Genomic DNA, 12,271 nt, shown 5'->3' with positions numbered 1-12,271 from the left:
GCTTGAAGGGGTGCAAGGGCAGCTAACACCTGATTCTGAGAAGCCTTTGCTTGTTCTTGTAACCCTAATCCCAGCTGATTGATAGCATCTACCAGACAGGCTTGTGATCCTACCGGCATCTGTGCCATTCTTTCTAGTGCTTCTTCTATGGTCCAGTTTGCACCTAGTGTATTAATTACACTCCTTGTAGCTGAATTACAATTCTGAAGAGCACATTGTTTCAACAAAGCCCCTCTCATATACTCGGGTACCCCTGCCTTCTCAATCGCAGCAGCAGCTTTATCTATAAATGAACTGAACGATTCCTCCCGGCCCTGCTTAATTCCCATATACACAGGTACTCCTCCCGGTTCCTTCACTCTATCTATTGCTAATCTAACCAACCTCATTGCCTCTCGGCACTTGTCCGGTCCAATCAGAGCCTGTGCTTCAGTGCGAAGAAATGCTCCTAAACCCATAAGCTCATCCACAGTCACCCCATGGAGAGGGTCTCCTGGCTGCCGCTGTATCGCTACACACTCATTAACAAGCGCCTGCCAATGTGCATGAAATAAAAGTTGTTGATGCTGAGTGAAAATCAACTTCACTATCCCTCTGCAATCAGCAGGCAAAAGTACCTGAGTATTCCAAACATAATCCAACATCTGTCTTGCTGGTTCACTAGTTACCCCAAACTGACTAACAGTAGATCGCAATTGTGATAGCAATTTCCAATCGAGAGCAGTGATTGTTGCTAGTAATCCTCCACCAGCCTGTGCCTGGAAGGTCACCGGGCATGCTAGCTGGGTTGCCGCACTAACTGCACCGTCATCCCCTCTCTCCAAGCCATCTTTCGCCAGCGCAGCCCAAGCCTCCCTTCGCTCCCTGGCAATGGCCTCCGCTAGGTCGCTTTCCGCCCCAGGGATCGGCTCATTATCCTACAGGAATTCAGCAGTGGGTGGCCTTGGCTGTGGCCCCTGCTCTTTGGGGGGTGCAGAAGGCTCACAAGCAACCTCAGGACCGGCTCTGGTAGAAGGCGATGGTGGAGGCGGCAGGACCACCTTTGTGAACACAGTGGGTAAAGGAGTGGTCTGATCCTGATCATTCCCATAACTCCTATTCTTGGTGTGAGCGACAGATGCCTGCTCAGCTGCTTTCTTTTCTGCCTGATGCTGCAGAAGCTCATTGTGTACCACCCTCCAAAGCTTTCCCAACTTTCTAGCCGTCTTATCGTCCTCTAATGTAGCCTCCCATAATAAATCCCCGAATTTTCGCCACTCTGTCAACTCATGTACGGTATGAGGATTTGCAAAAACTCCCTTGGCATACCCATATGCTAAAAGCCCCGGTAACTCCTTTTGTAAATCAATCTCCTTAACCTGCCGCTTTTGTAAAAAAGCGGTAAATAAATCATATGCTGCTTGCCTTTCCATACCTAATTCGTCAGCGCTGTTGCAGCCCCTCAAGGTCTCGGCAGCACGTATCGGCCAGACTCGTCTGTACGGACACCCAGGGCATGGCGCGTCTTAACTCTTCTTTTTCGCGCTTTTTTGCCGTCCCGGCTGCTTCGGGACCCGACCCAGTCGTCGCTCGTCCGTGGTGTCTGGCAAGGATCACGTCGTAGGGGTCACCATTTGACGGAGTCGACGGGAGACAAGCACATCCGATGATGATCAACAAGTCTCAATTTATTGATTTAACATGCGTGCTCTTATAACAGTGATAATAAGGCTCATACATATTGCAAAACTAAAGCTCACTATTGGTTCGCTATAAAAGGTCAGCTCAACCTTTGCTATCAGATACTCAGGATGCCTATGTTTTCTCCCCTCATTAGCTAGTCTCTGCTTCTGCATCCCGTTATCGTATAACTTCCTGCTCAAGGACACTCTGGCCCTGCCAAAGGCCCCCCACCAGAGGCCCATTTCTTTACCGGCTGTATTTTATCATGTCCCTTTTCTTCAAGCCATGTCTCCACAAAACTCTCCACAGTGTGGGAATGCACAAAATCAGAGGGTTTTGGGGAAGCTGCAAAAGGCCTCAGAGACAGCAGAACTGTGACTGGAGCTCAGCAGCAGCCACAAGTTTGGTCAACAGAAAAATTATTTAAAAAGTAGAAAAGCAAGGACAACCAGAACAACGGTCTGTGCACTCATGCTTGTCTAGAATAACTCCCTAAGCTCAGAAAAGTTTATCCAGTGAGATACTGGAAGTTGGAAGGTTAATACTTGAGCTCTGTGCATTGTGTTCAAGGCTCACAAGCAGGTATTGTATTGGAAATAAGCCAGCATTGTTTAACCAAAGGTACCTGTGCTGACAGTGCTTGGATGGAAGCACTGTCAGTGTGCTTCTGCTTGGTGTGACTGGTCAAAAAACTTATAAAGTGAGTTGTGACATTGAGTTCTTGGTCTACTGCCTGGGATGTGAGCTGCTGGCATCTTCCCATTGCCATAACCATGGAATGAGAGTGATGCTGGAAAATCAAACAGCTCAAGGCACTTTCCCAGAAGTCCTATCCTGTTGGTGATTTGTGCACAGCCCCCGGCCAGAGAGAAAGAAAGCAAAGATAAAGGGAATTTGAGATAGAGATCAACTGCTGGAGGGTGCCTGGAAGGTGTTTTGAGACAGGGGCCCAAGGGAAAGAGTTCATCCCAACCCAGCAAGAAGGCAGCTCAGGAAAAGTCACCCAAGAAAGCTTCCCCTGCGGAGAAGGAGCAGAGTGCATCCTGTAAGAAATGGGGGCACTGGAACAAGGACTGTCCAGTGCTGAAAGAAAAACCATCAGTCCCCAGCTACCAGCAGAACAAACCTCAAGCAGCTCAGGCTCTGAGTGATGGGGGCCGAGGGCTGTCATGGAAATGATTAGCACTGACTCCATGACTGCAGGAGGCTGATCAATCACCTTATCCTACCATACTGTATTGTTCTGTACTAATTAATAAACTCACCCCCTTACAGACAGTCCAATACAGACAGATCCACTTGGTCAACCAATCCAAACACCATCACCAATTAAGATAATGGCCAGTTAATAAAACAGCCTTTGGTAAACCAATCTGCATAACACATTGCACATGTGCACAACAACAGGTGCAGCAAGGAAGCAGATAAGTGAGAGTTAAGCCGCTGGGCCTCCACACCAGTGCATCTTCCTTCTCTTCACAGCCTCCTTCTCTTCCACACAGACAAAGTTTAGGATTGACAAATCCTGGCTTGGGAGAACAACAAGGGGTGAGCAACTGGGGTTTTCTGAGAGAGGAGCCTCACTCTTTGGAATTTTTAAAAGTTTAATAAGGGATAATTAGAGACAAATCAGTAACAACACTGGGTGCTTGGCCATGGCCAGAGGCACAATGGTTAACCACAGCAACTCTTCTTGTCTAGTTTTTCCATTGTATTGTTAAAATTATACACATTCAAACATTTCTTTGAACTCCTTTACATGTTCCAGGAATTCTTTAGGTTGGTTTGACCCCCAAATCACCTTTTGAGTGTACGTGCAGGAATCGTGGGTTGTTGTTTTGAGGGTTGTGTGTCACTCCCTCACAAGGGCCCCCTGTTCTGTGGTTGCAGCAGGTGACAGTTACTGACAGTGGAAGGGTCAGTGGCAGGGGTCCTCATCACACCCCTTCCTCAAGTGTTATCTGACCAGGCAGACAGTTTTAGCTACTTCCACAAGTCCTTTAAACCAGCATTAACTATTTCACAAATATCTCTGAGTCATTCTCACTATTGTCAGTTAGTTACAAAAATAAAAGCATTAGCTATTATTTCACTACTACAGCTACTTCTGCAAAAGTTAACATTACAATGCACAACACATGGCATCCACTTTAATAGTTTGCAAAAGCCAAAACTATAATGTGTGTTTTTCACACTCTCCACAAACTAAAATATCATCCATAAATGATGTTCTGAGGATACGAGCTGCACAGGGGCCAGGGCATTGGCCACAATAAGCTGACAAATTATACTATAGCAAAAACAGTGAAAAGTGATTACAAACTGTACCATATCAAACTCGCCGTGATTAAGAATAATTTGCACAAGTCCATACATAATAGCAAAAGCCAACACTGCCTAGTTATTTATACCAAAGCCAGGGCAGGTTTTTCCCTTGCACGGAGCACTTGGGCCTTCCCCGGGCCCCTTCTGCCCTCCTGCAGAGCCGCTGGCATTTTCCAGCACACACAGTTTGTAACCCAGAGCCGGGTGCAGCCCCGAAGGCTCCAAGCGCCTCCTTCCAGGCTGACTCTGCAGGTGCCGAGGTTGCTCTGGGCTCTGCCAGGGCTCTGCTGGGGCTCAGCTCTGGGCCGGGCTGGGCCCGCTCTCCCCTCACATGGCTCCGGGCAGCTGAGGCACAGCGGGAGAAGGAAGGGACACGTCAAGGGAGTTGAGGTTTGAGAGAGTTTTTATTCCAAAAAGTGCCATAACCAACAAGAACCATAACAAACAGACTGTGCAAACTACCATAACCAACTAGCAGTACTAACTACCATAACTATCAGTGCTAACTACCAAAACTAACTAGTTGTCCTAACTACTGTAACTAAAGGCTGTCCTCAAGTGCTTCATCTCCTTCGCTGCTCACTCAGTTGCTTCACTGCAGTGATCACAGGGGTCAGGCTGGAGAGAGGCTTGGCTGATGACAAAAATGGGTGCTGCCCAAAGGATAAAAAAGAAAGAAATGAACTGTTACTTCCCAGAGTCAAGTTCCTCACAGGCCCTCTTGCAGCAGGACAAAGGGAAATGGTTTAAAACTCAAGAGAGGGAAGCAGGCTCAGATTAGATGTAAGGGAGAATTTTTTAACCAGGAGAGTGGGGGAACACTGACAGAAGGTGCCCAGAGGTGTGGGAGGTGCCTCCTCCCTGGAAACCTCCAAGCTCAGGTCGGGCAGGGCTCGGAGCCCCCTGACCTGTTGAAGATGTCCCTGCTCGCTGTGGGGCACCAGGCCCAGCTGGCCTCGAAAGGAGCCTGCCAGGCCAAAGCAGGCGAGGATTCTGCTCGCTCTGCGTGTGGAAAGCAGCGAGGCTGGAGACTGTCGGAGGGGGCCCCACAAGAAAACCCCTCCCTCGCGCTGCTGCTTGCCCTGCAGCCCTTGGCATTCACCTGCAGCAGCTCCTGGGCAGCCCAGCGCCGCTCCTCGTCCGGCTCCAGGCTGCACTCGAGGAAGTCCCGCAGCAGAGCCGACAGGCGCCGGGGCTCCTGCAGCTGCGGGGTCCCGTTCTGCCGGATCAGAGCGCGAGCCTGCAGGGAAAGCAAACTCAGCGCTCTGCCAGCTTCCTTCACACCCACACGGGCTCACATCCACCCTGGGTCCTCAGCCCCAGCTCCAGGGGCACTTTCCTCCCTGACAGAGATGCTGCTCACAGCTCATTTTTCTGTGCCAGCCAAAAAACCCAAACCTGGGGCTGCCACAGCCACTGCAACATCCAAATGATCTCGCCCCGAGAGCCAGTTTCATTGGCTGACTCTGTTAGTAGGAACCTCCATCAGAAATAGCACATTTTGCTTCTCCAAATGTGGACACCAGCTGTACAGGCCATTTTCCAGAGTCAGTGTGGTCTGCCTGGGTTATTCCACAGGATTCTTACATCAAGTGCATCTGCAGTGCCACTGACACGCAAGTGAATGCATTCCTGATGCCCCACCCCAGAAACTGCCAGGCCAGAAACAGGAGGTTTGTGATGCTGAAAGCTCAGCTTTGGTGACACGGAGAAAGTAGCTTGGACTAGGAAAGAAATATGTTGGACTATGGGGATGTTAAACAATCATCCTCAGGTTTTCAACAAGTTTCACAGTGAGAGGAATCAGGGGGGAAATCATCTTGCAAAACGTCTTCTAGGAACTCCTGCAGTCATTTTGTTGGGTTTGGGGGTGGGATGTGGGTTGGTTTGGGGTTTTCTTGCAAGATAACATTAGAGCTGATGCACTTGCTTCACATTTCCATGTCATCCTCACAGCCAGAAGAGCTGCAACAACGTAAATCCCAAAGCAAATTGTTGCTGGAGACTGCAGAATATTCATCTGTGTTGAGGCTGGAGTCCTCTGGGAATTCCCTTTCCATGTGCAGAAACCTCCAGCTGCTGCTCCCAGGGCAGGGTCCCCCTGTGCTCACAGGCCTCTGCAACCACTGGAGAATTTGCCTCTTACCATGGCCCCTGTTTCCCTGAAGTAAGGAGGTTCTCCTTCCACCATCTCGATGGTCACAATGCCAAAGGCCCAGATGTCCACCTTGGGGCCATAAGGAGATCTGGTCACAACTTCTGGGGCCATCCAGTGAGCAGTGCCCACCAGGGAGCTGCGCCGGTCCTGCTCAGGGCTGAGCTGAGCACAGAGGCCAAAATCAGCTGAGGACAGAAACAAACCCTGTCAAAGGCAGCTGGAATGAGGAAACCAAGCACAAAGATTCCCCACTCTCCATCTGAGAATGCAGTAGTGCAGTCAGCGGGAAAAGTCCTCAGGGCTGTAGCCAAGGAAAGATGGAACTGGACCCTTACAGAAACCCTCAGCTTTCATGCAGTGGCTTTTACTGATTCCCTTGGAGCTTTAGATTCCCACTGCTGCCCCTCTGGAAGGGCCATAGCCAGAGCAAAGGCACTGCTGGCACCCTGCTCCTCTCCTGAGCTCTCTGCAGGGGCAGTTGCTCTCAGCTGGCAGCAGTACCCGGGCAGTGCCCCCAGCAGCCCTTGTGGGGCTCTGGCCTCACTGGGAAGCAGCCCCACAGCCGCAGCCCGGGAGCGCCGTGCCTGGTCAGGAACACCCACCCAGCCTGACAGAGCCGTCCATTCCCAGGAGGATGTTGGAGCTCTTCAGATCCCTGTGGATCACCCAGTTGGAATGGAGGAAATCCAGGCCCTGCAGACACTGAGAGAGAACAAGAAACACCAGGGTAAAAACCAATGGCCGGAATATATCACACCAGAAAGGACAGTTCAGAATTCTGCCAGCAGCAGCTTTGCTGGGACAGGCCAGGAGTGCAGTGCACACAAGCTCCAGGCAAACGGTTCAAGGCAAAGCTGAGAACAGCAAATCAAATCCAAAAAAGGACAGAGAGTACCACAACAGCAGGAGAGAGAGCAAGAACAGAGCAGAAGTGCAGTGATGCTGGCAGGCCGTTCACTGCAGAGGCTCTTTCTTCTCCAGCTCATGAAAACAGCACAGAAACAAAGCCCTGAGCATGGAGCCACTCCTGTTCTCATGCCTGTTTGGAAGGACCATGGTGTCCCAGCCATGGGAGTGACAAGCAGGATCCCTCACCTCCCGACTGACAGCTGCCATCTCTCCTTCAGCCATGCGTGTCTGTCTGACAACGTCCTGCAAAGTTCCTCCATCCATGAATTCCATCACCAGCCACAGCTCTCCATCAACAAGGAAGCTGGAAGAGGAAAACAATGGCATGGAGATGAATGGGCAGTGCTCAATTCCCCCATGGAAAAGCCTGGATGGAGTTTTGTTTCCAGGTCACTTGTCAGTGAGGACAGAATCAGATTGAGAGACATTCCTGCCCGGCTGCCCAGCCCTTGGAATCTGCACAGTCTAAAGGAGAAGGAGACACCTGTGAGAAAGGAGAGGCTTTAGATGGCAAGCAGGTGAAAAATGCAGGTTAGCAACAGCCCAGATCAATGTGGAACCACAACACTTGCCCCCAGCTGGTTCAGCTTCTGAACTCCTCAGTTCCACCATTCCCTCCAGAGCAAGGCAACACAACTGCCAGGGTTATCCAGGGGAGGAGGCCGTGCAGCACTTGGGACAAAAGCAGTCAGAAAACCTTTCAGAAAGTCCCTTCAGAAACAGGCAAGGCCAGTGGAAAATGGGCAAATGAGGCATTGCTGGAAACAAGAACCTGGTCTGCCTGGCATCTGTAGCAATGGAAAAGGGCTGGGAAGAAGAAGCCAAGGGAAATAATTTCTGCTGTGGTTCATCAGCACTTGTTTGGAGACGCAGCAAACGGGGTCAACTTGAAGGAAAAACCAAACCAAAGCAACAAAAGCACACGCAGGGAGTGAACTGCCAGGCTGTTGTTTTGAGAAGATGTGGCTGGGTCAGGCATTTTCAAAACAGGCTACAGACTAGGGATGCCAGGAAAGGTTATATCGCAGGGCCCGGGCACGGGATAAGAGCTGAAACACTCACCTGTCCAAAGAGTTGACAATGTTGGGGTTCTTCTTGTCCTTCAGGAGCAGGATCTCATTCACAGCTCGTTCCCTGTTCTGCCCTCGGAGACTCATTTTCTTTATGGCCACCTGAAGGGACATGGCAGCCCTTGAACTGCAGGAGTCTGTGGCAGGAGGCCACAGCAAACACGGAGCGAGTCTGTTTGGAGCGACGGAGCCGGGCTGTGCCAAACTGCCTTGGGATGGGACACCAGAGCTCAGCAAGTGCCATTCCCACAGCCCATTGCTCTGCCAGCTGGGGGCTGCTCACAGGACACATGGCCAGAGACATTTGGCCTTGCCAGCTCTGCAGAAATGGTCCCTCAGCTGTCAGCCTCAAAGCTCTAACAACATCCTCTGCACCTACAGTCTGCTCAAATGGCCACAACACTCTCATTATTATTATTCAAACCCATTTGGAAAGCAGGAGGTTATTCTGGTTCTGTGAAAACAGAGCAAAACAGCCAGGAACCCTTTAGCAGTTCTGTGGGATTTGGTCATGATTTCAGATGCAACTGCTCTGTTTGGGATTGCACAACAAAGCAAACACGCACATCCATGGCTCATGTGATCCCTGTCACAGGCTGTCACTGACACCAGACCCAAACACACATGCAGGGTTTGGGAGAGAGCTTTGCTCTGGACATCCATCTTCTCATTTCTCTCCCTCTCTCTGTGAACTGCTGATGTAGGACTAAAACCTCAAACTGAGCCCAAGCAGGATCTCTCCCTAATCAGGCCTTGAGGTTCCCTTTGAAGATGAAAGACAGGATGGAAAAACTGCTAAATAGTGTTCCTGTCTGAGGCTGCGGTGAAGATAAACTGGGCCTCAGACTCCAGCAGCTGATGCATTCACACTTTTAGATATGCAGACCAAGCCAGCGTGTCCTGCTCTGACAGACACCACTGCCCTCCTTGCATTCCTTTGGCACTTCAGAAGGACCAGGTCTGTCCCAGCTGTGCTCTGCAGGCTGACACTGCTCTGCCTTCAGAGGAGCAGCCTGAGCAGGAAAGCTCTGCTGGCCCCCAAAGCTGCAGCCACAGCTCCCAGCAGAGGGGAAAGCCCTGGAGAGCTGCCAGGCGTGCTGGGCGTGTTGACACTGACCTCTCCTCCAGTGGCCCTGTCCAGTCCTTTGTAAACGGTTCCGAAAGCCCTGGAGACAAAACAGCAGAGAAGAAAGAAGCAGCGCTTCAGGCCCTGGCAGTGAAAGCCAGCCCAGACAGGAGATCTCTGCTGCCTGCAGCCTTCACAAACACCTGGGTGCATCGACCCTTCCAACAACAGCACAGCAGCCACCAGCCCTCTGCCATGCAAGGTGGGCAAGAGAAAACTGAGACCCAGCACGAAGGAACTGAACTGGAGCAAATCCCAAATGTCCACCCTGAACTGCTTTAGTTCAAAACCTAGGAGGGGAAATGGGTGTCTAAAGAACTGGAAAAGAATGCATTTCATCCTTTTCCATGTCCTGCCTAATACCTGCTGGTTCCACAAGGGCCCTGCCATCAGGCAGGTGATGCATTTTCCCCCTGAGTGCATCAGCTCTGTGTCTGTTACTGAATGGATGGGGTCTGTTACCTGTGCTAGAATAGAGCCCTTATTAGTTCACTTCTAGTTTCTGTTTCTAAACCTTTAGGTTGATCATTCTGACCCATGGATATTTTTCAAAGGAAAATATTTGAAAGAAATCTTCTTGAGAATTGCTTTCTGACAGTCATCAGATGGTGAGTTGCTCTTTTAGGCAATCCAGTTCCAGGGACAGAAGATCTTCCAGGTCCTGCCCCGTGCTGCAGGCAGGACACTGCCAGCGTCAGGGGGCTCTGACGATGCCTCCTGACCACAGTTATCAATTCTGATCAGGACTGAGAGACAGCAGGATGGTAGCCCAGTGTCTGAAGGTGTTTGGAGCTCTCCTGACTTCTCACTGGATCCTGCAACAGCACAACCCCTGGCCCTGCTTGTGCAGAAGTCGCTGCCATGTCCTTACCCTTGGCCAATCTGCTCCAGCTCCAGGTATTTCTCGGCAGGCTCCGCCTCGCTCACGGTGTTCCCTGAAAGAAACCACGTGGAAGACGCTCCCTCCCAGAGTGAGACCCCGCCCTGCAGCAGAGCCAGAACACAGCCCCACTCCCTGGGGCCGTGAGCCCCTTGGTCTCAGCTGGGGAAGGACAAGAAATGGCTCGGTGACATTCAGCTGCAGAGCAACCCTGGGTGCAGCTGATGCCGAGACACACACACAGCGCCCTACTCGGGCACCCAGGGACAGAGCAGACGTACTCAGCTGCATCAGGCACCACTCCCCTCTCCCCTCTGGCTGCAGGGCTGTGCTGCTGTCAGAATGCTCAGCCCAGGATCCCACAGCGGAGGGAGGTTCTTCATCCTCTTCCCAAAATTCTTCAGCTTCTCCATCCTCTTCCCAAAACGCTGCAGGTTCTCCATCCTCTTCCCAAAACGCTGCAGGTTCGCCATCATCTTTCCAAGTCAGGGGATGTTCGCTGTCCACTTCCCATGCTGGGAGATGTTCATCCTTCTCTTCCCAAGACACAGGATGTCCTCCATCCTCATCCCACACCGGGAGATGTCTGCTGTCCTCATCCCATGCCTTGGGAGCTTGGCCATCCTCGTCCCACACCAGGGGACATCCACCTTCCTCGTCCCACTCCGGGAGATGTCTACTGTCCTTGTCCGACACCTTGGGAGCCTCGCTGTTGCATTCCCACACCACGGGATGTTCGCCCTCATCTCCCAGAACAGCAGAAAGCTCACTGTCATCTCCTGGCTCTGAGGGAAGCTCACTGTAATCTCCTGGCACTGAGGGAAGTTCACCATCGTCCCCCAGAACAGCCGGAAGCTCACTGCTGTCTTCCTCCTCTTTGGACTCCTCTTTGGAAGCAGAGGGAGCCACAGGAGGTGCTGGTGCTGCTTTTGTGCCCTGTGGACAGACGGCAGCGTGAGGGACGGGAAGTTCAATCTCAGTTCTCACCTTATTTATCCTCAGCTGCACATCCAGCTGCACTAAGCAGAAATTGGGTTTGGAGCTGTTCCAACTAACAATGGGCTAAAGTCGACATTGCCACTTATTGCTGGGAATTCAACATTCCACCATGGCTAAAGCCAGCCAGCAATCCTCTGCCTGCAAAGCCAGACCTGCAGCTCTTCAAAAGCTCTTCAGCAGAAAAGGAGAAAACTGACGGGGATCCCTTTGCTGCTGCTGCTGCTGAGACACTGACAGGAACTTTCCTTCAGCCTCCCAGGCTGGCACTCAGCTGCCACATGCCAAGCTCACAACTTGCTGCACAATTCCAAACACCAAAGGTTCCTTTCCCACTCACCGAAGGAGGAGCTGCTCGGGATCCACAGAAGAAGTGCCCTGAAATGGGAGAGGGAACATGAACCAGATGCTGTTAGGAGAAAAAAATGCCAGTAGTGGGAAATGCCATGGAGCAAGGAAACTCCAAGAGAGCATTTTGCTCTCACAGCATCCCTGCAGGAGCCACAGTCCCTTCCCACAGCAAGAGAACAGCACAAAATACTGGGCTGGGTCAGTTCTTGGCCGGAGCAGCAAACGGAGGGAGTTCCAGGCTCTGCTGGCACAGACTCCCTGCCTGAGGGAACAGAACCCCCCAGGGCTCTTTGCAAATGCTGTGCACGCCCCCCTGGCTGCAGACACCCCCTTTTTCAGCTGCAGCTGCTGGCAGCAGCTCTCCCAAAGCAATGGTGTCTTCATGGCAATTTGGTTCCAAAGTCAACTCAGCTCCAGAGGAAGAACACAAAGCACACAGCAAGCCCAAAGCCACAGATGCTGCAGCGAGGGAAAGCCTCGACTTACATGCCAAGTGGGTTAAAAAATACCCCGAATAAGCCACCGAGTAGAGAGTGCAAACTGCAGCAGCCACGTGCTGGATCATTTTGGCTGCGCTGCACAAGTCTGCTGCCTGTAGCCCTCCGAGCACAGAAGGACACCCGTCAGGGCTGGGCTGGCTGCTGAGAATGCCTCGGGCACGAGGATCCTCCTGCAGCGAGCCCAGAGCCACTCTGGGCACTGAGGCCTCCGTGTCCCACGGCAACGGGAACACCACGGGGATGTGGCACTGCTCCTGTGACACCACAGCAGCAGCTCACGCAGAAACCGCCTGG

General features: G+C 51.7%; 1 long non-coding RNA gene across 1 annotated transcript; it reads right to left on the bottom strand.

Moving 5' to 3' along the window:
• Positions 1–4,372: 4,372 nt before the first annotated feature.
• LOC132340673 (uncharacterized) lies at positions 4,373–5,286 on the bottom strand. The gene is made up of 2 exons (XR_009489990.1): positions 5,090–5,286; positions 4,373–4,640 (listed from the first exon to the last, which is right to left on the bottom strand). It is a non-coding gene; the product is annotated as an uncharacterized LOC132340673 (long non-coding RNA).
• Between the last annotated feature and the right edge of the window lie 6,985 nt (positions 5,287–12,271).

The sequence above is a fragment of the Haemorhous mexicanus genome, chromosome 32 (genome assembly GCF_027477595.1).
Source record: "Haemorhous mexicanus isolate bHaeMex1 chromosome 32, bHaeMex1.pri, whole genome shotgun sequence".
In the NCBI taxonomy this organism is placed as follows: domain Eukaryota; kingdom Metazoa; phylum Chordata; class Aves; order Passeriformes; family Fringillidae; genus Haemorhous; species Haemorhous mexicanus.
The sequence above is the reverse complement of the archived record's forward strand: the minus strand, read 5'-3'. Positions and strand labels throughout refer to the sequence as shown.